Genomic DNA, 23,155 nt, shown 5'->3' with positions numbered 1-23,155 from the left:
TGCATCCTAAAGAGAATGGATTTCAGGTTTCCATGGAGAGAGTGAGAAAGCAAGCGTGGGAAAATGTGAACTGTGCAGTTGAGTACAGAATACACGATGTTACTATTCTTGTAACTTGGATGTACCTTTTGGAGGGTTTGGGGTTTGGTTTTTGAATGACTCTTTGGAACTCGAGTCCCTGATTCTCTTTGGATGAAAACTCTATAAGGAAGATTCTGGGTTTCTAACAAGCAGGGAGAAAAGAGTGGAGAGGAGAGCTGGGCAGCCCAGGCTGCATCCGGGGAGTCTCCTCCGGGCTGCCTGATGTCAAAGACCCTGAGGCCGACTCAGTGGCATTCGGGACTCCGTGCAGACGCTCTTGTGCATTGGACCTTGAAACAGAAGACAATTCTGATCTGGGCAGGAAGACTCTGAGGAATGGAGAAGAAAAGAGTCTTCTTTCCCTGACCGGGAATCGAACCCGGGCCGCGGCGGTGAAAGCGCCGAATCCTAGCCACTAGACCACCAGGGAACCGTAGGGAACCACCGAGGTGGCTGTCCAGGTGAAAATTGACAGTGGAAAGATGAAACCAGAGATGCAGAGAACAGGAAAGGAAATGTCCCAGCGCCTCCATGGCTGTCTGCAGCTGTGCAAGGCTCCCAGCCCTTGACCCGCTGCTCATCGCCCTTCAAATCCCCGTTCCTGGGCGACGCTGCTCGTTCGGAGACCAGGTCACAAACTGTCGGGTTGGGTCCCTCATGGTCCAGCTCCAGCGCTGTGTGCTGCCGAGGCCAGGTCACGCTCTCTTTGTGAACCTCGGTTTTCCCTCCAGTCAGGCGCCGACTTGGCTTTCAGCGGGCGATGAGCGGATCCGTCTACCTCCAGATCTCTGACCTGGCCTCGGGGCCTCTCCTGACGGCCGCACGGGTACCGGTTCCTTTCCCTCCGCGACCGGCTCAGTTCGTGGAGCCTTAAATTCTTCACATCCGTGTCTTTGGCTGGAGCCCACGGTGAGACCTGGGTGCGGTCTCTTTTCTTCTACTAGAGAGATGAAACTGCTCCTCAGGTGTTCCGAGGTGGGGGAAAGCAAGTGAGCGTCACGGGAATGAACTCCATGGTTTTCAGAGACAATCTGTGAGCACGTGGAAGAGACCCAGGCGCCCGACAGGGAGCCGAGGGGGTTTCCGGACGTAAAGGTGACTCGAAGTCAGTCTTGACCTTCCCCCACCCCAAGCCCTCCCCCCCCCCCCCCGCGGGATGAACCGGGCCTGGACTCACAGGGACTCGGAGCAGAGAAAGAGAGGAGGGCTGCTTCCTAGTGCTGAGTAGACTTGCAGGTGGTCACCAACTCCTCCTACAGCTGCGTCCTCTGCTTCACCCCCGAGTCTTTGGAACCTTTTGGTTTTGCCAATCAGAATGCCAATCACGGCGGGGGGAGGGGGGAGGGGTTGGAGTGCAGGGAAGAAAATAAGCGCTCTGTTTCCGCCCGGTTTCCAACCGGGGACCTTTCGCGTGTGAGGCGAACGTGATAACCGCTACACTAGGGAAACGGGACAGCCGGGCCTGCCTAACACTGCATCCATGAAAAGCCGAGGTCCCGCCATCAGTACCTACGCCACCAATTTCAAATACTCAAACAGGAACCTTGAAGCCTCAAGCTCTCTCGGGCACGGAGAAGGCGGCTCCCGAGGGCCCTGCTTTAGGGTTCCTCCTCTCCCCTGGTGAGGACCCTCGGGCCCCCACAGGCTGCCTTCGGGGTCCCGCACCCAACGCAGAGTCGTCAGACCCTCAGCTCCGCACCCGATCGCAGGGATCGCCCCCCGCCGACTCCCCAGCCCCCGCAGGAAGCCGCGGCGGGCGGGGGCGCGGTGCGCCGGAGGCCCAGGAGACCCCGCAGCCCAGCGGTGTGGACGCCGCCCCTCCCGGGCCGCGGACCCGCGCCTCGGGGGCCCTTTTCTCGGCGCCAGCGGTCCGCGCTCTGGGCTCTCGGGAATGACCGCCGCTTCCCGTCCACCCGGGGCCCGCCCTCCACGCTGCTCCTTTGCCCCTGACTCCTGTGCCCTTTCTCCGCAAGCCGGCTCGCCGCAGCACTTCTCCGGTGTCCTCTTGGCAAAAGGGAGTCTCTCTTTGGTGTTCTCTAAAATCTCACCCCACCGTCCCTGGGTGGGCTCGAACCACCAACCTTTCGGTTAACAGCCGAACGCGCTAACCGATTGCGCCACAGAGACAGCACTACGGGCCTTTTCTGGACTCTGTGCGGAGTAGACACTTACTCATTCCCGGGGTAAGTCCCCTGCCCCCGGGGAATACGGTGCCACGTCCTTGCCCCCTACCCGCCACAGATGCCAGCGCCCTCAGAGATACCGGGATCCAGGGCTCGGACCCTCCGGGCCTGAACCGAATGAGATCCAAGGACAGCTGAACACCCAGTGGGCTCCCATGATGGCTCTTCCCGTATCCTCGCCTACACTCAATGAATGAGACTTTGCCCACCCTGGCCAAGGCCTCCGGGGCCGAGGCTGTGCTTAGGTTTCCTGTGTCCCCCCCGGCGATTTCCACCAGGACAGAAGTCGCGGGGATGGTCGCCCTGTGTCCGCAAGCCCAGGAGAGGGTCTGGCACTCACCGGGATGCTCTAGGACTTGGATGAGTACATTGTCGTCTTTAGCCCTTCCTCCCATTAAGACCCCCGAGAATGGAAGTACGCCAAAGTTTTCGAAGAGCGAAAAGTTCTTTTTAAAGGCCTTTATGCCGGTGGTTAGATTTCGCAGCATCCCGTGAGGCGGGCCACGGCAAGGTCTCGGGTGCTCCGGCTGTGCCCAGCTGGGTAGGCTGCGTTTTGTGGGGTCCCCGTGGGAGCGGGAAAGGGCCGGAAGTGAAAGCCAAGCGGGCAAGGTGGGTTTGGGAGGAAGGCATTGAGACCTGCCAGGATCCTGGGCAGGGATCCCGAGAGAGGAGCGTTGTCCCAGTCCGGTAACAGAGTGGGGAAGGAGGGAAAGAGCCGGCGCCGGCAGGAAAGCAGGCGGCGAGGCAAGGCGGGGAGGGGAAAGGTGAGAGGGGAAGGCCAGGGAGGGGCGAATCAAGCAATCTGTGCTTCCAGCGGTCCCTGCGCCTTCTCGCGCCTTCTCTCTTCTTGCTCTTCTTCCCATCCCTCCAGCTGAGAAATGTTGACACAGCCACATCTGAGAAGAAAGACCCAACGAATCCGTGCTCGGGAGCACAAGCTCCGGGTTGTGAAAATGGTTCTGCCCTGTGTGGCCTTGGACAAATACGGAGAGCTCTGGGTGTCTCCCTACTTTCTTGTGCAAAATGGGAGCAATAAGAGCATTCTTCCCCATTCTGCTGTTGTCAGATGTGCCTCGGTTTAGAAACTGCTGGATCAATAATGCTATAGGCAGCAAACTCATAAATACTATTATCATAATCCTCTGAATCTTTTGACAACCACTATCCTTATTTACGTCGCCTGAAAGTAGCTTTCTGCCTCTGGAAATGTCTGTAAACCGATTGCTCTTGCGGTTTGCTCCGCTGAGGCCAGACCACCCCCTTCATCGCCAGTTCTCTGCTTGCTAGACGGGGACCCATGGGCAGGTTGGAGGAAATGGGAGGCGCACAGAGCGGTGGGGGAAATGAGCCTTTGCGCAGCCTTTGGAGAGGCCTCTGGGACCGCTGGGGTCCTCCCGCTGCCTTCTTTGGTTTCAAGGGAGCTCCAGGAGGGCAGGGAACTGGTGGCGGTCGCTCTTGTGTCCCCTCGCCGAGAACAGCTTGAGGGCCTCCTTACTCGGCCTCCCAGAGAGCCTCAGAGTGTCCTGCCCAGAGAGCAAGGTATTCCTGCTTCCTGGGGTGGTGGGAAATATTCCCGCATCTTCCTCCTAACTGTGGAAACCGGAGGTGGTGGAGGAGCGCTAGCGACAGAAGAAGGAGGTCCGGAAAGACAGGGTGGACTGGGAGGGGAAGGGGCTGCAAAGGGGGGATGAGGAGAAAGAGAGCGAGGAAGAAGCGGAGATGAGAGCGAGGTGGAGCCGTGCAGAGGGAGGCGGAGAGAGTGGGAGGACCGGCGAGAGGGAAGCGGCAGTGGAGGAGCGGGAGGAGGAGGAGTTGCGGCCCCAGGGTAGTGCTGTTCGCGGGCCCCCAGCACAGGCGACTCCCACCGCATACATCCCCAGCAGCTCCTCAGCTCTCAGATCCAACACCCAGGCTTTCGTCCCTCAAAGACTGCCTCTCCAGCCATCGCAGTTCTAGCCTCATCTGATTTTTTCTCCCTGCCCCTTGTGAGAGCCTGGTTCTCTAAGTTTCCCGGCCGTTCTGTGATCTGTCAACATACTTCCCGGGCGTTTCTTCTCTTCCTATATCAGCCAGAGACCATTACCGGTCCTTGCACTCCTAAACTTTGACCGACCTTCAAGGGCTCCTGGAGGAGCACTTTCTGTTGTTTGTGGCCCCTAAGCTTCTTGATTTTCACCTTTTCAGCCCGGAGCTGTGAACTTCCTCCTCCTAAGAGGAGCCTCCCCTTTGTCTCCTTCCTGCTGTGTCAACCTCTGTCCAGTCTCTGGGAACAAAATACGTGTCTCCAGGCTACACCGGCCACCTTTCCAACTCCTTTCTTTGGGCTGCAGCTCTCTTCTTCAGATGCTGGGGTTATTTATTTATCTATTTATTTTTTTGCTTTCTGTTCTGTGTACTGGATGAGGGAAGAAATGGCTTTGGGATAGAATGAAGAAGTAAAGATGATTACTTTGAGACATCATGTGGATTTATACTTACTATACATGTAAATATTTAGTGTGGTGGTATTTTGTGTACATAAATACTGTATGACAACTTGGATACATACTTTCTAAATATGTGTACATTCTTCTTTTTTAAACCGTGCAATTTCTGGCTATGTTAAGAAATTGGAATGAAACTGACGCGACCAAGCTCTGACAAGAGTCTGTGACTGCCCAGGTGTCAGAGCCCTGCATGGTGGGCTCCACGACATGTGGCTGATTTTGAGCCACCCCGGGTGCTTTCGGCCCGGTTTGTCTGAGGGTTTTGTGTAAATGTTCATCTTTCCTTATACTGTAAACCTGACGTATCTGGGGAGAAAAACTTACCCCCCGAATCAGAACTGTATGGAGAAGAAAAGGAGAGTTCTCCTGCCTCCATTTCCACTCCACACACTTTATATGTTACACATAAGAGGTGTGACACATAAAGGTGGTGGCTTTGGAGTGTAATCGGTGCTACAAGAAAGCCAAGGGACCCAGGAGATCCCACCTCCTGCCCTGATGATCATCTGCCCTCTCTGGGCTCTGGGGAAAGGGTGAAGAGTGCTTATTTGCAGAAATTTTACCTCTCAGCATGGGACAGTCTGGCAAACCGAGGCAGAATATGCGGTTGATGATGGTGACTTAAGGGGCCCTTCCCTGCCCGGAAACCCAGAGTGGAAAGTTCACTTCATTTTCTGAGGTGCCAGTGAACTGAGAGATGTCAGTCAAAGGAGAGGAGCAGAGAGAAACCAAAGAGGGATGCACACCAAAGCGGGTCATCCGTATTCAGATCTTGTCGGGTCCTCAGAAGAACTGCCCTGAGATTATGGGTGGGACGTGTGGAGCCTAAAGAAGCAGGTGCCCTTCTCTGGCGATGGCAAGAAGCTGGCTTTCAAAGGGGTTCCATGGTGTAATGGTGAGCACTCTGGACTCTGAATCCAGCGATCCGAGTTCAAATCTCGGTGGGACCTTTCTGTTTAATGACAAGGAGGACACGTTTTACTCCCCGCATAGGACCTGCTTTCCGGCTCCTGCGACCCCCAGCGGAGTGGCTCACGCGGACCCTGCGGACAGGTGTGGGACCCACCGGGACCGGGGGCGTCCTCGCTGGGCCCGGGAGGCTCTGCCCATCCCTGGCCGGCGGAGGGCCGGCACCTCCCGTGCCCTTCACCCCCGGCCAGGGGCGCAGCGGCCCACTGTGCCGCCCCCTCGTCGGGTCCCCTGGGGCTCGGGGGTAAAAGGCAGAGGCCGCGCCCACCGAGTCCTACCCCGCGAGGGGGCTTCGCACCGCACGCCTTGTAACTGCACGGTTGTCCCGGTGCCTAAATGGTGGCGGGGAGGGGCTGCGATGTCGCTGATCAGCCAGGATGGCAGCTTTCGTGTGGAAGCTTCCAGACCTGACTGGGATGAACTGTGTTTTATTCAGCTTCCCTCTTATTCCGAATATTAATTGATCTTGTCTCAGTTTATTATGATTTGATTCAGAGTTTCGCGCTCCTAAGTCTCCGCTGGGCACGCGAAGCCGCTGTTCGGCCAAGACTGGAACCTTCACTCCCGGAAATCGCGTCCTTTGGTCCCAAGCTCAGCCCGAAAGAGGAGCGCTGCGCGCGGATCCCGGCGTCGGAGGAGACCCCGGGACCCTGACCCCCGGCCGCCCGGCCAGGCTGCTCCGGGGCCGAAGGGGAGACGCGCCGCTCGGAGTCCGCAGCCCCGGCCGGGCCCCCTTCGTCCTGCCGAGACTCTGCTCCACCGAGAAGACACCCACGACGTGAGCGTGGGGTGGACACCCCACTTGTGTCCTCTGCTGCTCGGGAGAAACATATGGATGAGGGCCGTGATGGCCTCGAAAAGCTAGTTAAAGTGCTCCCTTCGCGGTGCTAAGGAGCATCTCTCTGACGCTTATATTTTGGAACTTTCAGCGGTTACAAAGGACTCGATGACGCAGCTGTCTGTGGAGGACGGGAAAAGAAAGGTGTGAGGCCGGCGAAAAGAGCCGAGGAAGGGCAAGGGCAGGAGAGAACAGGATGAGCCAGGAGGGAGCAAGGGACTGGGAGGGAGAGAGAGGAGCGGGCGGGTACCGCGGCGGGGACGGTCGCTGAGTTGGGGCGACCAACCAGACCAACTGCACTCTGGAGCAGTTCCCACCCTTTACTGACGTGTCCTGGAACCCGGTTCACCCTACATCGCAAAGCTGCTGGCCTGGCATTTGTCCTGGCCAAGTTTCCTTCGCGGGTTCCGAGCCAAGGCGGGAGGTGGGCTGCGCCAGTCTGCAGGCGAGTGGAAGTCCTGGCGGCTGCCTTGGGGATGACTGGCGGGCAGGGAAATGCAAACACTCCACTTTGCCCCTTTGCAGGCCTGTCTGCAGAGCCTGGGGTGGGAAACTGGAAAATCGGAGCGTCAATATTGATTTAGAGATAAGGAGATAACTAGCCAAACAGTTGGTTACCTGACCTGAAAGTGTTTATTCTTGGAAAAAAAGAAATGTGGGATGGGATTAGGGTCCACTTTCTCCCATAACAAGTTTGGGGGCATATGTAACTGACTATATATATATATATATATATATATACACATATGCACATATAAAACTGACTATACAATATATATGTACATATGTTACTGCATATAATGTATACTTATATATTACATGAGTAAAACTCATGGCTTGTGTGTCCAACATAAATTTTTATGTAATTATATGTACGAAGCTTTTAAAATTCTGGGTCTAGTGTCACGTGTAGGAATGTTTTCCACCGTAAAAGGGTAAAAAAAAAAAAAATGGTGGCGGGGGCATTCTCGAAGCAAGCAATTGGGCCATTATTCCCCCTTTGATGGGCTGATCACATGAGCTAGTAAACAAACTGGCAGATCCTCTCAGCCCAGGAGGTCACTGCTTTCGTCTCTCGGGGAAGGTTCATAGTCACTGAAAAGTGTCAGTAACAAATAAAATCACACCCAATCTTTATGCAGCATTGCTCCCAAAATGCAAGAGCTTCCACCCAATGAAGACATGCAAAGTGCCATGGGCCCAGGCATGGTCTACAAGCTTTAAATGGGTGTACTCACTTAATCCTTTCAGAAGGCTTGTATCATGTCGTCATCCTCATCTCACATATGAGAAACCTGAGACACAGAAAGGTTAAGGAACTCGTCAGGCCAGTCAGTGAGTGGGATCCGCAAGCAGGAATTTGAACTGAAGCCCTCCCGGCTCCACAGTCAAAGAGGAACACAAACCGTCAAAATGCTTGACAAGAAATTTAAGTCCGTATATTTCTTTTGAAAAAACACCCAAGGGGAGTCACATAACAGGCATTCAGTTCAGTTGCTCAGTCGTGTCCAACTCTTTGCGACCCCATGGGCTGCAGCACGCCAGGCTTCCCCGTCCATCACCAACTCCCGGAGCCTGCTCAGACTCAAGTCCATGCAGCCGGTGACGCCATCCAACCATCTCGTCCTCTGCCATCCCCTTCTCCTCCTGCCTTCAATCTTTCCCAGCGTCAGGGGCTTTTCCAGCGAGTCAGTTCTTCGCATCGGGAGGCCAAATTATTGGAGCTTCAGCTTCAGCATCAGTCCTTCCAATGAAGATTCAGGGCTGATTTCCTTTACGATGGACTGGTTGGATCTCCTTGCAGTCCAAGGGACCCTCAAGAGTCTCCTCCAACACCACAGTTCAAAAGCATCATTTCTTTGGCGCTCTGCTTTCTTTATGGTCCCACTCTCACATCCATACACACCTACTGGAAAAACCATAGCTTTAACTAGACAGATCTTTGTTGGCCGCTGCTGAGTTTTCCAAATTTGCCAGCAGAATGAGGGTAGCACTTTCACAGCATCATCTTTTAGGATTTGAAACAGTTCAGCTGGAATTCCATCACCTCCACTAGCTTTGTTTGTAGTGATGCTTCCTAAGGCCCACTTGACTTCACACTCCAGGATGTCCGCTTCTAGGTCAGTGATCACACCATCGTGGTTATCTGGGTCACGAAGATCTCTTTTGTATAGTTCTTCTGTGTATTCTTGCCACCTCTTCTTAATATCTTCTGCTTCTGTTTGGTCCATACCGTTTCTGTCCTTTATTGTGTCCATCTGTGCATGAAATGTTCCCTTGGTAGCTCTAATTTTCTTGAAGAGATCTCTAGTCTTCCCCAGTCTATTGTTTTCCGCTATGTCTTTGCATTGTTCACTGAGGAAGGCTTTCTTATCTCTCCTTGCTATTCTTTGGAACTCTGCATTCAGATGGGTATATCTTTCCTTTTCTCCTTGGCCTTTCGCTTCCTTTCTTTTCTCAGCTATTTGTAAGGCCTCCTCAGACAACCATTTTGCCTTTTTGCATTTCTTTTTCTTGGCGATGGTTTTGATCACTGCCTCCTGTACAGTGTTACGAACCTCCGCCCACAGTTCTTCAGGCACTCTGTCTAAATATATGTATGTAAGAAAATAAGCTGCCACCCGTAGTCCCAACCCCCGGAATTAACAACTGCTATTCTAAGTTTTGGCAAAACATATATACGCTTTTAGTTCAGTTCAGTCGCTCAGTCGTGTCCGACTCTTTGCGACCCCATGAACCGCAGCACGCCAGGCCTCCCTGTCGATCACCCACTCCCGGAGTCCACCCAAACCCATGTCCATTGTGTCGGTGATGCCATCCAACCATCTCATCCTCTGTCGTCCCCTTCTCCTCCTGCCCTCAACCTTTCCCAGCATCAGGGTCTTTTCAAATGAGTCAGCTCTCCACATCAGGTGGCCAAAGTACTGGAGTTTCAGCTTCAACATCAGTCCTTCCAATGAACACCCAGGACTGAGCTCCTTTAGGATGGACTGGTTGGATCTCCTTGCAGTCCAAGGGACTCTCAAGAGTCTTCTCCAACACCACATTTCAAAAGCATCAATTCTTCGGCACTCAGCTTTCTTTATAGTCCAACTCTCACATCCATACATGACTACTGGAAAAACCATAGTCTTGACTAGATGGACCTTTGTTGACAAAGTAACGTCTCTGCTTTTTAATATGCTGTCTAGATTGGTCATAACTTTCCTTCCAAGGAGCAAGCGTCTTTAAATTTCATGGCTGCAAACACCATCCGCAGTGATTTCGGAGCCCAGAAAAATAAAGTCAGCCACTGTTTCCGCTGTTTCCCCAGATAAGAAAGCCTTCCTCAGCGACCAATGCAAAGAAATAGAGGAAAACAACAGAATAGGAAAAGCAAGAGATCTTTTCAAGAAAATTAAAGATATCAAGGGAACATTTCACGCAAAGATGGGCTCGATAAAGGACAGAAATGGTATGGACCTAACAGAAGCAGAAGATATTAAGAAGAGGTGGCAAGAATACACAGAAGAACTGTACAAAAAAGATCTTCACGACGAAGATGATCACGATGGCGTGATCACTCACCTGGAACCAGACATCTTGGAATGTGAAGTCAAGTGGGCCCTAGAGAGCATCACTACGAACAAAGCTAGTGGAGGTGATGGAATTCCAATTGAGCTATTTCAAATCCTGAAAGATGATGCCGTGAAAGTGCTGCACTCAATATGCCAGCAAATTTGGAAAACTCAGCAATGGCCACAGGACTGGAAAAGGTCAGTCTTCGTTCCAATCCCAAAGAAAGGCAATGCCAAAGAATGCTCAAACTACCGCACAATTGCACTCACCTCACACGCTAGTAAAGTCATGCTCAAAATTCTCCAAGCTAGGCTTCAGCAATATGTGAATCGTGAACTTCCAGATGTTCAAGCAGGTTTTAGAAAAGGCAGAGGCACCAGAGATCAAATTGCCAACATCCACTGGAACATGGAGAAAGCAAGAGAGTTCCAGAAAAACATCTATTTCTGCTTCATTGACTATGCCAAAGCCTTTGACTGTGTGGATCACAATAAACTGTGGAACATTCTGAAAGAGATGGGAATCCCAGACCACCTGACCTGCCTCTTGAGAAACCTGTATGCAGGTCAGGAAGCAACAGTTAGAACTGGACATGGAACAACAGACTGGTTCCAAATAGGAAAAGGAGTACGTCAAGGTTGTATATTGTCACCCTGCTTATTTAACTTCTATGCAGAGTACATCATGAGGAACGCTGGGCTGGAAGAAGCACAAGCTGGAATCAAGATTGCCGGGAGAAATATCAATAACCTCAGATGTGCAGATGACACCACCCTTATGGCAGAAAGTGAAGAGGAACTCAAAGGCCTTTTGATGAAAGTGAAAGAGGAGAGTGAAAAGGTTGGCTTGAAGCTCAACATTCAGAAAACAAAGATCATGGCATCTGGTCCCATCACTTCATGGGAAATAGATGGGGAAACAGTGGAAACAGTGTCAGACTTTATTTTGGGGGGCTCCAAAATTACTGTGGATGCCGATTGCAGCCATGAAATTAAAAGACGCTTGCTCCTTGGAAGGAAAGTTATGACCAGCCTAGATAGCATATTAAAAAGCAGAGACATTACTTTGCCAACAGAGGTCCGTCTAGTCAAGGCTATGGTTTTCCCCGTGGTCACGTATGGATGTGAGAGTTGGACTGTGAAGAAAGCTGATCGCCGAAGAATGGATGCTTTTGAACTGTGGTGCTGGAGCAGACTCTTGAGAGTCCCCTGGACTGCAAGGAGATCCAACCAGTCCATTCTAAAAGAGATCAATCCTGGGTGTTCATTGGAAGGACTGATGCTAAAGCTGAAACTCCAATACTTTGGCCACCTCATTGGAAAAGAATCTGACGCTGGGAGGGATTGAGGGTAGGAGGAGACGGGGACGGCAGAGAATGAGATGGCTGGATGGCATCACCGACTCGATGGACATGGGTTTGAGTGAACTCCGGGAGTTGGTGATGGACAGGGAGGCCTGGTGTGCTGTGGTTCATGGGGTCGCAAAGAGTCGGACACGACTAAGCGACTGAACTGAACTGAACTGATGGGACCGGATGCCATGATCTTAGTTTTCGGAATGTTGAGCTTTAAGCCAACTTTTTGACTCTCTTCTTTCACTTTCATCAAGAGGCTCTTTAGTTCTTCTTCCCTTTCTGCCATAAGGGTGGTGTCACCTGCATATCTGAGTTTATTGCTATTTTCCTGGCAATCTTGATTCCATCTTGTGCTTCCTCCAGCCCAGCGTTTCTCATGATGTACTCTGCCTAGAAGTTAAATAAGCAGGGTGACAATATACAGCCTTGACGTACGCCTTTTCCTATTTGGAACCAGTCTGTTGGTCCATGTCCAGTTCTAACTGTTGCTTCCTCACCTGTATACAGGTTTCTCAAGAGGCAGGTCAGGTGGTCTGGTATTCCCATCTCTTTCAGAATTTTCCAGTTTATTGTGATCCACACAGTCAAAGGCTTTGGCATAGTCAATAAAGCGGAAATAGATGGGTTTTTCTGGAACTCTCTTGCTTTTCCAATGATCCAGCGGAAGTTTATAAAATCCAAATGATGCAGAAAATACAAATATGTAAAATTTTGAGACATGTTAAATTCAAAAATAACTTCTGTTAAGGTAGTGACATATTGACGGAGTCATTTCGGTATATCAACAGAGAGGAGAAAAATATATCGTAGCTCGGTTGGTAAAGAATCTGCTTGCACTGCAGGACACCTGGGTTTGATTCCTGGGTCGGGAAGATCCCCTGGAGAAGGAAATGGCAACCCTCTCCAGTATTCTTGCCTGGAGAATCCCATGGACAGAGGAGCCTGGCAGGCTACAGTCCATGGGGGTCACAAGAGTCGGACACGACTTAGTGACTAAACCGCCACCATACTTTTCTAAAATAGACCTCTTATAGATTCTATTTTTATTTTTAAGCATTCAGCTTAATGGTGCATAAATTTAATGGAAGAAAAATGAAGAAATTGTTGAACTTTCAATCAAATTGTTTACACGAGAGATGCCTTTCTGAAAGGATTCCCTAAGGCTAATAATAATAATTTAACTAAGACATTAAATTTTGGAATGATTCTTCTCATTCCTTTTAAAAACCAAATTTCTTAAGGTATAATTTGAAAATAATACAACGCATCCATTTCAAGTTTGATGACTTTTGACAGACGAACCTACCCATGGAACCACTATCCTGTTCAAGGAAAAAGAGTATCTCCAGTGCTCCAGACTGTCCTCTGTGCCCCTTTGCAGTCAATCCCGCTACCGCTCCCTGACCCAGGTAATCAGTGATCTAGGTCCCGTCTCTGTGGATCGATTTTTCAGTTCTCGAAATTCACATAAATGGAACCACAGAGTATGTACTTTTCTCCTCACTCAGCTTGACGCCTTTGAGAGTAATCCATCCCATGCATGTTGCCATGTATCAGGTATTTGTACCACTTTAGCGAGGAGTGGAGAAGGCAATGGCAACCCACTCCAGTGCTCTTGCCTGGAAAATCCCATGGACGGAGGAGCCTGGTAGGCTGCAGTCCATGGGGTCGCAAAGAGTCGGACACGACTGAGCGGCTTCACTTTCACTTTCATGCATTGGAGAAGGAAGTGGCAACCCACTCCAGTGTTCTTGCCTGGAGAATCCCAGGGACGGGGGAGCCTGGTGGGCTGCCGTCTATGGGGTTGCACAGAGTCGGACACGACTGAAGTGACTTAGCAGCAGCGGCAGCGAGGAGTAGTATTCCTTTGAATGAATATGGCATAATCATATACATCTAGTCACCTCATGATGGACGTTTGAAATGTTTTCAGTTTGGGAACTATTATGAACAAAGCCGCTATAAGCAAGTCCCTTTTGTGGGCTTATGCTTTATAAACTCCATTTAGTTTTTTTTTTTTTTTTTTTAATACGAATTTACTTTGTGAATGGGTATTACACTCACAAAGACAATTTATTGAAGAGTTACAAGCTCATCTTTGATTGTTTCCTATCAGGACATACGTAATATAAGCCACAGGTGTATTTTTGATTATCCCATTTAATCTACACAACAACTTTAAGAAGTACTTTATGACTATTGCTTTCATATGACACTTGCAAAATTGGCCTAGCAAATGGGAGTCGGCCCAAGGTCAAACCGGAAGGCCAGTGGTGGCAACAAGACTGAAAAAGAGGCCCCACCCCGCACCCCCCAGAAGCTGCCGTTCCTAACCGCAGTTCAGTTCAGTTCAGTCGCTCAGTCGTGTCCGACTCTCCGCGACCCCACGAATCACAGCACGCCAGGCCTCCCTGTCCATCACCAACTCCCGGAGTACACTCAAACTCATGTCCACAGAGTCGGTGATGCCATCCAGCCATCTCATTCTCCGTCGTCCCCTTCTCCTCCCGCCCCCAACCTTTCCCAGCATCAGAGTCTTTTCCAGTGAGTCAACTCGCCGCATGAGGTGGCCAAAGTATTGTAGTTTCAGCTTTAGCATCAGTCCCTCCAATGAACACCCAGGATTGATCTCCTTTAGAGTGGACTGGTTGGATCTCCTTGCAGTATAAGGGACTCTCAAGAGTCTTCTCCAACACCAGACCCACCCCCAATGTCTTCCTAATAACCTCGGTGTGTCTGACAGGCCTGGAAACCAATATCCAAGCCGGTCCTGGTCACGGTATTACTTACTGATCGGCTTTTTTGGGGCAGAAACTCCTCCATCAGGGGTCCAGAGCCTAACAGCGTGGACAACCTTGAGGGCGAGGAAATCTGTTAAAAACTCCCAAACCCGGTTTTCTCACCAGTAAGCCACTAAAAACTAACCTTGGTCTTGGTGCAGATATTTCATATTTGAGCAAGGAAATCTCCCTCTGTTGGGGAGACAGAGTAGGATGGCCTACTTTCACTTTCAATGATCTAGATCCTCGATCCGCATCCGGTGTGCTTTTTGGTTAGTTTTCTTTGGACCTACCGTTAAGCATCACCCTAGTCCCACGCCCACTCCCAGCACCTCCTCCGATCTCAGAGGCTTCTTGGGGCTGGGAGGACCTACCAGTGCCGTTCCCGAGGCAGCCACGAGGAGGAGGACAGTCCTTCCCGCCACGGTCCTGCCTTTTCTGTTTGGCCCACTGGTGTCTATTTTCCAGCAGGACTCTGTGAATCAGAAGCGAGCACAACACATCCTGAGAAAGGGGTTGGCAAATAGCCCACGAAACTGCCGACCACTCGGCCCGGGGTTTTCTTCTAAACTTGTAGTTCAATGTTTTCAGATAGTAAGGAAAGGAAAACTACCTTTGACCGAAAGGAAAAAAAAAAAAAACAGGTTAGGTACGATTTCTACTGCCATTTAAGGAGAAGGGATGTTAAGGAGGTTTCCTAGTTTGCCAGACTACCGAAGCATGTCAGGGGCACCTTGGAGGCTGAAGCAGAGGTACTGTTTTCTGACTGGGGAGGTAACAAGAGAAGGCCTAGAGAGAAAAGGCGGGGGTGAAGAGAGAACTGGATCCGGAAATACGAAGAGGCCGCTCGGGGTGGGAAAGGGTGAGTGGGATGTTATCTCAGCAGTGTCTCCAGCAGGAAATGAAGCCTCTGAAAGCAGGACACTGGTGGGGAAATGGCTAGTTGCAGCCTCTCACAAGACAGGCAGACGAGAAGCTCGTCACGTGACGCCTCCTGACTTCTCATCCGACTTCCTTGCCTTCGCACACAAACTTCTTACCGAGAGCTGGAGAGAGCGAGCCTGCCACGAACTCGACAGTGAAGGTACGTCAGAAATCCGCACCCACGCTACTCCTGGCGAGCTCCCGTTGCTACAAGCCGCAAACAGGCGCGCGCTTCTCAGCGCGTGAAAGGGCGACCGTCAGTACTCTTGCTCAAGCGCCGACTGCACTCAGGAGCAGAGCTCTCAAATTCAGTCCCGCAGTCGTGCCGGAAACTTAAGATGACTGTCACGGACGAGCACCAACAACTCCAATCACTAACTCCAGTTAGCTTGATAGAACTCGAGCTCACCGTTTTCTCGCAACACTTGACATTCTCCTCTTAGAAGTCGAGCTGGTCACGGTTCAGCGAACCTCTATCCCTAAGCCTTTTTATCTAGTGTTTCACACAGAAAGACCAGGGGAAAGCGCGAACGCAGTCCCCCACTACCACAAATTATGCAGTCGAGTTTCCCACATTTGGGGAAATCGCAGGGGTCAGCACATCCGGAGTGCAATGGATAAGCCTCGCCCTGGGAAAACCACCTTCGTGATCATGGTATCTCCCCTGCCAGGTAAGTATGACTTGCTCGACTGCCGCCCCGCCTCAACCTCATACGCCCCGCACTGTACACACACGCTCACTTTACTCCCCGCACCCCCCCGAGCCTTCTGGGACCTTCCACACGGCGGATCCACGCACGTTCAAGCAAAAAGTCCTGCATTCTCTCCCACGCCACGGGAGACCGTATCGTGTTTCAGCACCAGACGACGGACCAGCAGCCCCCGCGCCCACATATCTCCATACGACACGCCCCGCCCGTGACGTCACCGGGAGTCCGCGCGCGCTTCCCTCCAGCCCACGCCCCGCCCTAGTCCCCGCCTCCCTCCTGCCACGCCGTCCGGCCCGGCCAAGCGGCCGGCGGACGCCCTCTGGGGGAAGTGACGTCCGCCTCCCGCTCCCGTTCTCCCGCCCACCCTCTGCGGCTGCCTGCCTAACGTTTGTCCTGCCCGGCACCGGTCTGGCGGTCGGCTGAAGCCTGTGCCCCTACCTTTTTTCAACTAACGGCGTTCAGTGGGGAGAACGGAACATCTAGCAGTCCGGGGGAAACCGCTTCCTTTCAAATCCCGTTGTCTTTGTGATGTAGTGTTGTGTGTATGTCTAGTAAAACGCATTAAGCGTGGCGACTGGCCGTGAACGTCTTCAGAATTCAATTTCACTCATTGAGAATTTCACTTATGTTCCGTTCAAACATTTTTCATTAGTATTCCTAAATACCTGTGTTTATTTAGTCATTGATGTCTCAGTATCTTATTTTTTTGAAACTACCTAGTTAATTTACTTCCATCAGTTAAGTCAGCACAACTCTAGGACTTTCCCAAATATCTGGAAAGATCATTTGAAGTAGACATCTCTAAAATATAACTTTTTAAAAGCGCTTAGCCAAAGCTCTTATCTCATTTACATTTACTTAAAGCTTTCATCATATCGAGTTATTTTCCTTGCAAAAGATATAATAAGGTCTTATTTATTAAACCTAGGAACAATAAAATTCATAACTGGGAAAGGAGTATGTCAAGGCTGTAAAATATTGTCGCCCTGCTTATTATATGCAGAGCACATCATGCAAAGCGCCAGGCTGGATGCCTCACAAGATGGAGTCAAGATTGCCCAGAGAAACATCAACTACCTCAGATATGCAGATGATACCACTCTGATGGCAGAAAGCAAAGAGGAACTAAAGAGCCTCTTGATGAGGACGAAAGAGGATGGTGACAAACCTGGCTTAAAACTCAACATTCAAAAACCGAAGATCGTGGCATCTGGTCCCATCACTTCATGGCAAATAGGTGGGGAAAAAGTGGAAACCCTGGCAGATTTTATTTTCTTGGGCTCCCAAATCACTGCGGACGGTGACTGAGAGCCAGAAGAATCGACGGTTTCGATTTGTGGGTGCTGGGTAAGATTCTTGAGAGTCCTTTGGACAGCAAGGAAATCCAACCAGTCAATCCTAAAGGAAATCAACCCTGAGATTAACAAAACTATGCAGATGACAGCACCCTTATGGCAGAACGCGAAGAAGAACTGAAGAGCCGCTTGATGAACGTGAGAGAGGAGAGTGAAAAAGTTGGCTTAATCACTGCAGATGGTGACTGCAGCCATGAAATTAAAAGACGCTTGCTCCTTGGAAGAAAAGCTATGAGCAACCTAGACAGCTTGTTAAAAAGCGGAGACATTACTTTGCCAACAATGGTCCATCTAGTCAAGGCTATGGTTTTTTCAGTAGTCGTGTATGGATGTGAGAGTTGGACCATCAAGAAAGCTGAGCGCCGAAGAAATGATGCTTTTGAACTGTGGTGCTGGAGGAGACTCTTGAGAGTCCCTTGGACTGCAGGGAGATCCAACCAGTCCATCCTAAAGGAGCTCAGTCCTGGGTGTTCACTGGAAGAACTGATGCTGAGGCTGAAACTCCAATACTTTGGCCACCTGATGAGAAGAGTTGACTCATTGGAAAAGACTCTGATGCTGGGAGGGATTGGGGGGCAGGAGGAGAAGGGGAAGACAGAGAATGAGATGGCTGGATGGCATCACCGACTCTGTGCACATGAGCTTAGGTGAACTCCGGGAGCGGGTGTTGGACGGGGAGGTTTGGCGTGCTGCGATTCATGGGGTCGCAAAGAGTCAAACACGGCTGAGCAACTGAACTGAACAAACAATAATATACACAGTCAAGTAGAATGAACTTTAATGCTGACATTAACAAAACTATAGGCTCGATTATTTCTGCTTCTTTGCAGGGGCAACCTCTTCTCCCCTGTCAGGTCAACTGTTAAGGAAGCCTTTCCGAAGTTCACCTGGTTCCTTCCCTGTCTAGGCCCGATAACGGTTATTATTGTTCTCCTTCTCAGCCCTTGTTTAACACTGTTGTGGAATCCGGAGTCGCAAAACACACCTCAGGGGACACTCAGGACAGTCGAGTACAGTTTATTACGCCAGTGGGGCCAAGGGGAATCAGTTCCCCACAAGGACCCTGATGTTTCTGAGAGGCCCAGTTTTATACCCCCACTATGTGACTGGTTACATGTTAGCAACCTCTTTGTTGTATATGATTGAGTTTTACAACAAGTAGGTGTTAGGAGAACAAACAGCTAAGGTCAAAGGGGGGGAACAATGGTTATACATCAAGGCGGGGGGGGGGGGATGTCTCCATGGTTTATCTAACAGGGGCAGCCTGACCTCCACTACAGTCTCCGTTTGTCATCAGTAGGGAGGGAAGTCTCCAGGAGACCTGCTTTTCACTAGCAATGGTTTCCTCACTCTTTCGGGCAGGGTTCAGGCACAGTTCACGTCCAGTCTTTAAGATGGACGACAGGCTTCAAGATGAAGTCTCTCCTGCTTTCCTCACACTGGCCCCAACATTCCTCCCTCTTGATGCTCCTCTTATCTTTAATGATGGGCATCAGGCATGGGTAAGTATTGCACACGGGGACTATGTAACTGCGGCAGGACTGTCAGTCTGGATGTTACACATCGAGTTATACACTGGAGAATACAAGGCCCCCAAATTAACAATACAATGATTAACAAAATAATTATGAAAAGATTTTACACCAGTCAACTTTGATCCAAGAAAATACCGACGTCTAAAAAGGAGTATCATCATTAGACATAGCTTTTACCTGGTTTTTCATGTCGTCTAGAATGGCTGATACATTGCCAGATAAATCAGGGATATATGGCATTCAATTTTAATTATAGCAGGTGTCCCTACTTGGGCGGCTGTATGTCTAAAGCCATCCGATTTTGAATCACTGCCTTTCTCATTTGCATTCATTCTTCATTTAAAGCTTGGATTGCCTTTGCGTTGTCCAGGAGGGCCTGTTTCGTGGCGTTAGTTACAGCTTTTATTTTAATCATCACAGAACTTGCCCATCCTGCATGTAAATACGGGAAATTTACTGGGGCTTGTTGTAAGGATGGCTTAACACTTCCATGAGCAAAGGCAAATCCTAATAGCCTTGTGTGCAGATACAAGCTACCAATGTGCCAAGAATTACCCATCTCCCAAGGAGACTGCGCCTCCCAGAATACAATTATAGGGGACCACTCCATTTAAACATCTAGAAGTAGTCTTCACTGACATAAATCCATGCTGAGGATACAGATATTTGCTGATGATGGTATGTACTTTTTTGGGATGGGTAGAAGCTTACCCCACCAAGACTGAAAAAGCGAACGAAGTGGCCTGATTCTTGCTGAGAGGCATTATTTCTAGGTTTGGGTTTCCTCTGAGTATAGAATAAGATAATGAGCCTGCATTTGTGGCTGAATTACTCCAACTGGTCTGCAAAGCAATAAATATTAAATGGAAACTATATACAGCTTATAGACCACAAAGCTCAAGAATGGTTGAGAGAATGAACTGGACCATCAAGGTGACCTTGGCAAAATGGGTGCAAGAAACTGGCATCCCCCTGGATGGACTTGTTGCCATTAGTGTTATCGGCATGACCGCCTCCGCCCCCCCACCATGAGATAATGTTCCGGAGGGCTCCCCTACCTATTCAGGAAGTAAAGGGAAATTCATCACAAAGAGGAGGGATGGAGGTGTTAACGGCAACTGGAACAGTTGGGGAAGGTAATCCATGACATCACCCCTTATGTTCAAAAAGAAAGAATTCCCTTTTCTTTAGGTCCTACTGTACACCCATACTCACCAGGAGATTCAGTATGGGTAAAGGATGGGAAATGGCAGACATTATCCCCCACCTGGAAAGGGCCATACACTATCGTACTAACCACTCCCACTGCAGTTCGAGTTGCAGGTATTACTCCATAGATTCACCACACCCGGCTCAAGACAGCAGCAGAGGAAAAGACCTTCCTTCCTGACCTGAAGTAATCATTGAAGACCCGTTTCATTTTCAGCGACAACAGATTCAGGATGGAGCTGCTGTGAATAATTCTGCTGTTCTTGATTGGCACGATGACCCTACCGGGACTGCAAACTCAGGATAATGTGTTCCTGTCCTGGGCCCACTCATATACAAACTTCCATATACTTCTAACTGTTAGGTTTCTGGGGCCATGCCTTTGTCAGTAATCGACGGACTTCCTTGGTGGGTGCCTCCCCTATGCAAAGGGGACTTTAGCTCCCTTTGCTCATTTTTGAGACAGCAACAAGAGGCCTTTGCTTCCTTGGTAACTCACAACCTGTTGCTTCTTACTTGGTGTAACCTGGACTTTAACCAAATTGATCAAGGCCGTGGGGTACCATTTGAGGTAAGTGCAAACCCTACAAAAGTAACCCAAGCCTATACCTTTTAGTTAAAAAAATATAAAGAACGAGAACTCAATGGCCAGTAAGAAGGGCCAATCCATCAGGTAATTGGAAGAATTTTACCACATATGGGATGAATAATTTTGGATGACCCCAGAGAAAGGTCAACCTATCATCCCTGCCCCATCTGTTGGGAACAAAGGGAACAAGAAGTTGGGTTTGGTGACTGTCCCATGGATCCTAAAGAATTAAAATACGTGGGATACTTGTCCTCTGAACAATGTGAACAAATATTCAGTTCAGTTCAGTCACTCAGTCGTGTCCAACTCTTTGCAGCATGAGTTGGACTGCAGCATGCCAGGCCTCCCTGTCTATCGCCAACCACGGGAGTTTACTGAAACTCATTTCCCTTGAGTCGGTGATGCCATCCAGCCATCTCATTCTCTGTCTTCCCCTTCTCCTCCTGCCCCCCAATCCCTCCCAGCATCAGAGTCTTTTCCAATGAGTCAACTCTTCTCATCAGGTGGCCAAAGTATTGGAGTTTCAGCCTCAGCATCAGTTCTTCCAGTGAACACCCAGGACTGAGCTCCTTTAGGATGGACTGGTTGGATCTCCCTGCAGTCCAAGGGACTCTCAAGAGTCTCCTCCAGCACCACAGTTCAAAAGCATCATTTCTTCGGCGCTCAGCTTTCTTGATGGTCCAACTCTCACATCCATACACGACTACTGAAAAAACCATAGCCTTGACTAGATGGACCATTGTTGGCAAAGTAATGTCTCCGCTTTTTAACAAGCTGTCTAGGTTGCTCATAGCTTTTCTTCCAAGGAGCAAGCGTCTTTTAATTTCATGGCTGCAGTCACCATCTGCAGTGATTAAGCCAACTTTTTCACTCTCCTCTCTCACGTTCATCAAGCGGCTCTTCAGTTCTTCTTCGCGTTCTGCCATAAGGGTGCTGTCATCTGCATAGTTTTGTTAATCTCAGGGTTGATTTCCTTTAGGATTGACTGGTTGGATTTCCTTGCTGTCCAAAGGACTCTCAAGAATCTTACCCAGCACCCACAAATCGAAACCGTCGATTCTTCTGGCTCTCAGTCACCGTCCGCAGTGATTTGGGAGCCCAAGAAAATAAAATCTGCCAGGGTTTCCACTTTTTCCCCACCTATTTGCCATGAAGTGATGGGACCAGATGCCACGATCTTCGGTTTTTGAATGTTGAGTTTTAAGCCAGGTTTGTCACCATCCTCTTTCGTCCTCATCAAGAGGCTCTTTAGTTCCTCTTTGCTTTCTGCCATCAGAGTGGTATCATCTGCATATCTGAGGTAGTTGATGTTTCTCTGGGCAATCTTGACTCCATCTTGTGAGGCATCCAGCCTGGCGCTTTGCATGATGTGCTCTGCATATAATAAGCAGGGCGACAATATTTTACAGCCTTGACATACTCCTTTCCCAGTTATGAATTTTATTGTTCCTAGGTTTAATAAATAAGACCTTATTATATCTTTTGCAAGGAAAATAACTCGATATGATGAAAGCTTTAAGTAAATGTAAATGAGATAAGAGCTTTGGCTAAGCGCTTTTAAAAAGTTATATTTTAGAGATGTCTACTTCAAATGATCTTTCCAGATATTTGGGAAAGTCCTAGAGTTGTGCTGACTTAACTGATGGAAGTAAATTAACTAGGTAGTTTCAAAAAAATAAGATACTGAGACATCAATGACTAAATAAACACAGGTATTTAGGAATACTAATGAAAAATGTTTGAACGGAACATAAGTGAAATTCTCAATGAGTGAAATTGAATTCTGAAGACGTTCACGGCCAGTCGCCACGCTTAATGCGTTTTACTAGACATACACACAACACTACATCACAAAGACAACGGGATTTGAAAGGAAGCGGTTTCCCCCGGACTGCTAGATGTTCCGTTCTCCCCACTGAACGCCGTTAGTTGAAAAAAGGTAGGGGCACAGGCTTCAGCCGACCGCCAGACCGGTGCCGGGCAGGACAAACGTTAGGCAGGCAGCCGCAGAGGGTGGGCGGGAGAACGGGAGCGGGAGGCGGACGTCACTTCCCCCAGAGGGCGTCCGCCGGCCGCTTGGCCGGGCCGGACGGCGTGGCAGGAGGGAGGCGGGGACTAGGGCGGGGCGTGGGCTGGAGGGAAGCGCGCGCGGACTCCCGGTGACGTCACGGGCGGGGCGTGTCGTATGGAGATATGTGGGCGCGGGGGCTGCTGGTCCGTCGTCTGGTGCTGAAACACGATACGGTCTCCCGTGGCGTGGGAGAGAATGCAGGACTTTTTGCTTGAACGTGCGTGGATCCGCCGTGTGGAAGGTCCCAGAAGGCTCGGGGGGGTGCGGGGAGTAAAGTGAGCGTGTGTGTACAGTGCGGGGCGTATGAGGTTGAGGCGGGGCGGCAGTCGAGCAAGTCATACTTACCTGGCAGGGGAGATACCATGATCACGAAGGTGGTTTTCCCAGGGCGAGGCTTATCCATTGCACTCCGGATGTGCTGACCCCTGCGATTTCCCCAAATGTGGGAAACTCGACTGCATAATTTGTGGTAGTGGGGGACTGCGTTCGCGCTTTCCCCTGGTCTTTCTGTGT

The 23,155-nt window shown here is 50.1% G+C and overlaps 1 protein-coding gene and 6 non-coding genes across 28 annotated transcripts in view; 2 read left to right on the top strand and 5 right to left on the bottom strand.

The window, feature by feature from the left end:
* LOC129540481 (NBPF family member NBPF4-like) overlaps positions 1-16,072 on the bottom strand; it is a 95,451-nt gene extending 79,379 nt beyond the window's left edge. The window contains exons 1-4 of one of the 22 annotated variants that reach the window (XR_016037305.1): positions 15,949-16,060; positions 14,624-14,724; positions 7,796-7,852; positions 6,176-7,110 (exon numbers count right to left, since the gene is read on the bottom strand). The gene's annotated coding sequence lies outside the window, so the exon portion shown is untranslated. The other 21 variants (XR_016037301.1, XR_016037299.1, XR_016037297.1 and 18 more) reach the window with 21 other exon arrangements.
* Positions 440-511, bottom strand: TRNAE-UUC (transfer RNA glutamic acid (anticodon UUC)). The gene has a single exon. It is a non-coding gene; the product is annotated as a tRNA-Glu (tRNA).
* On the bottom strand, positions 1,458-1,530 carry TRNAV-CAC (transfer RNA valine (anticodon CAC)). Its single transcript has one exon. It is a non-coding gene; the product is annotated as a tRNA-Val (tRNA).
* On the bottom strand, positions 2,135-2,208 carry TRNAN-GUU (transfer RNA asparagine (anticodon GUU)). Its single transcript has one exon. It is a non-coding gene; the product is annotated as a tRNA-Asn (tRNA).
* Positions 5,629-5,700, top strand: TRNAQ-CUG (transfer RNA glutamine (anticodon CUG)). Its single transcript has one exon. It is a non-coding gene; the product is annotated as a tRNA-Gln (tRNA).
* Positions 15,689-15,852, bottom strand: LOC148778130 (U1 spliceosomal RNA). Its single transcript, XR_016037363.1, has one exon. It is a non-coding gene; the product is annotated as a U1 spliceosomal RNA (small nuclear RNA).
* Positions 16,073-22,979: 6,907 nt separating the features above from the next.
* Positions 22,980-23,143, top strand: LOC148778129 (U1 spliceosomal RNA). Its single transcript, XR_016037362.1, has one exon. It is a non-coding gene; the product is annotated as a U1 spliceosomal RNA (small nuclear RNA).
* The last annotated feature ends 12 nt before the right edge of the window (positions 23,144-23,155 follow it).

Source organism: Moschus berezovskii, chromosome 4 (assembly GCF_049115385.1).
Source record: "Moschus berezovskii isolate FMDL1 chromosome 4, NW_MosBer_1.0, whole genome shotgun sequence".
Taxonomy (NCBI): Eukaryota; Metazoa; Chordata; class Mammalia; order Artiodactyla; family Moschidae; genus Moschus; species Moschus berezovskii.
Note: the sequence above shows the minus strand (reverse complement) of the source record. Positions and strands in the feature narration are given on the sequence as shown.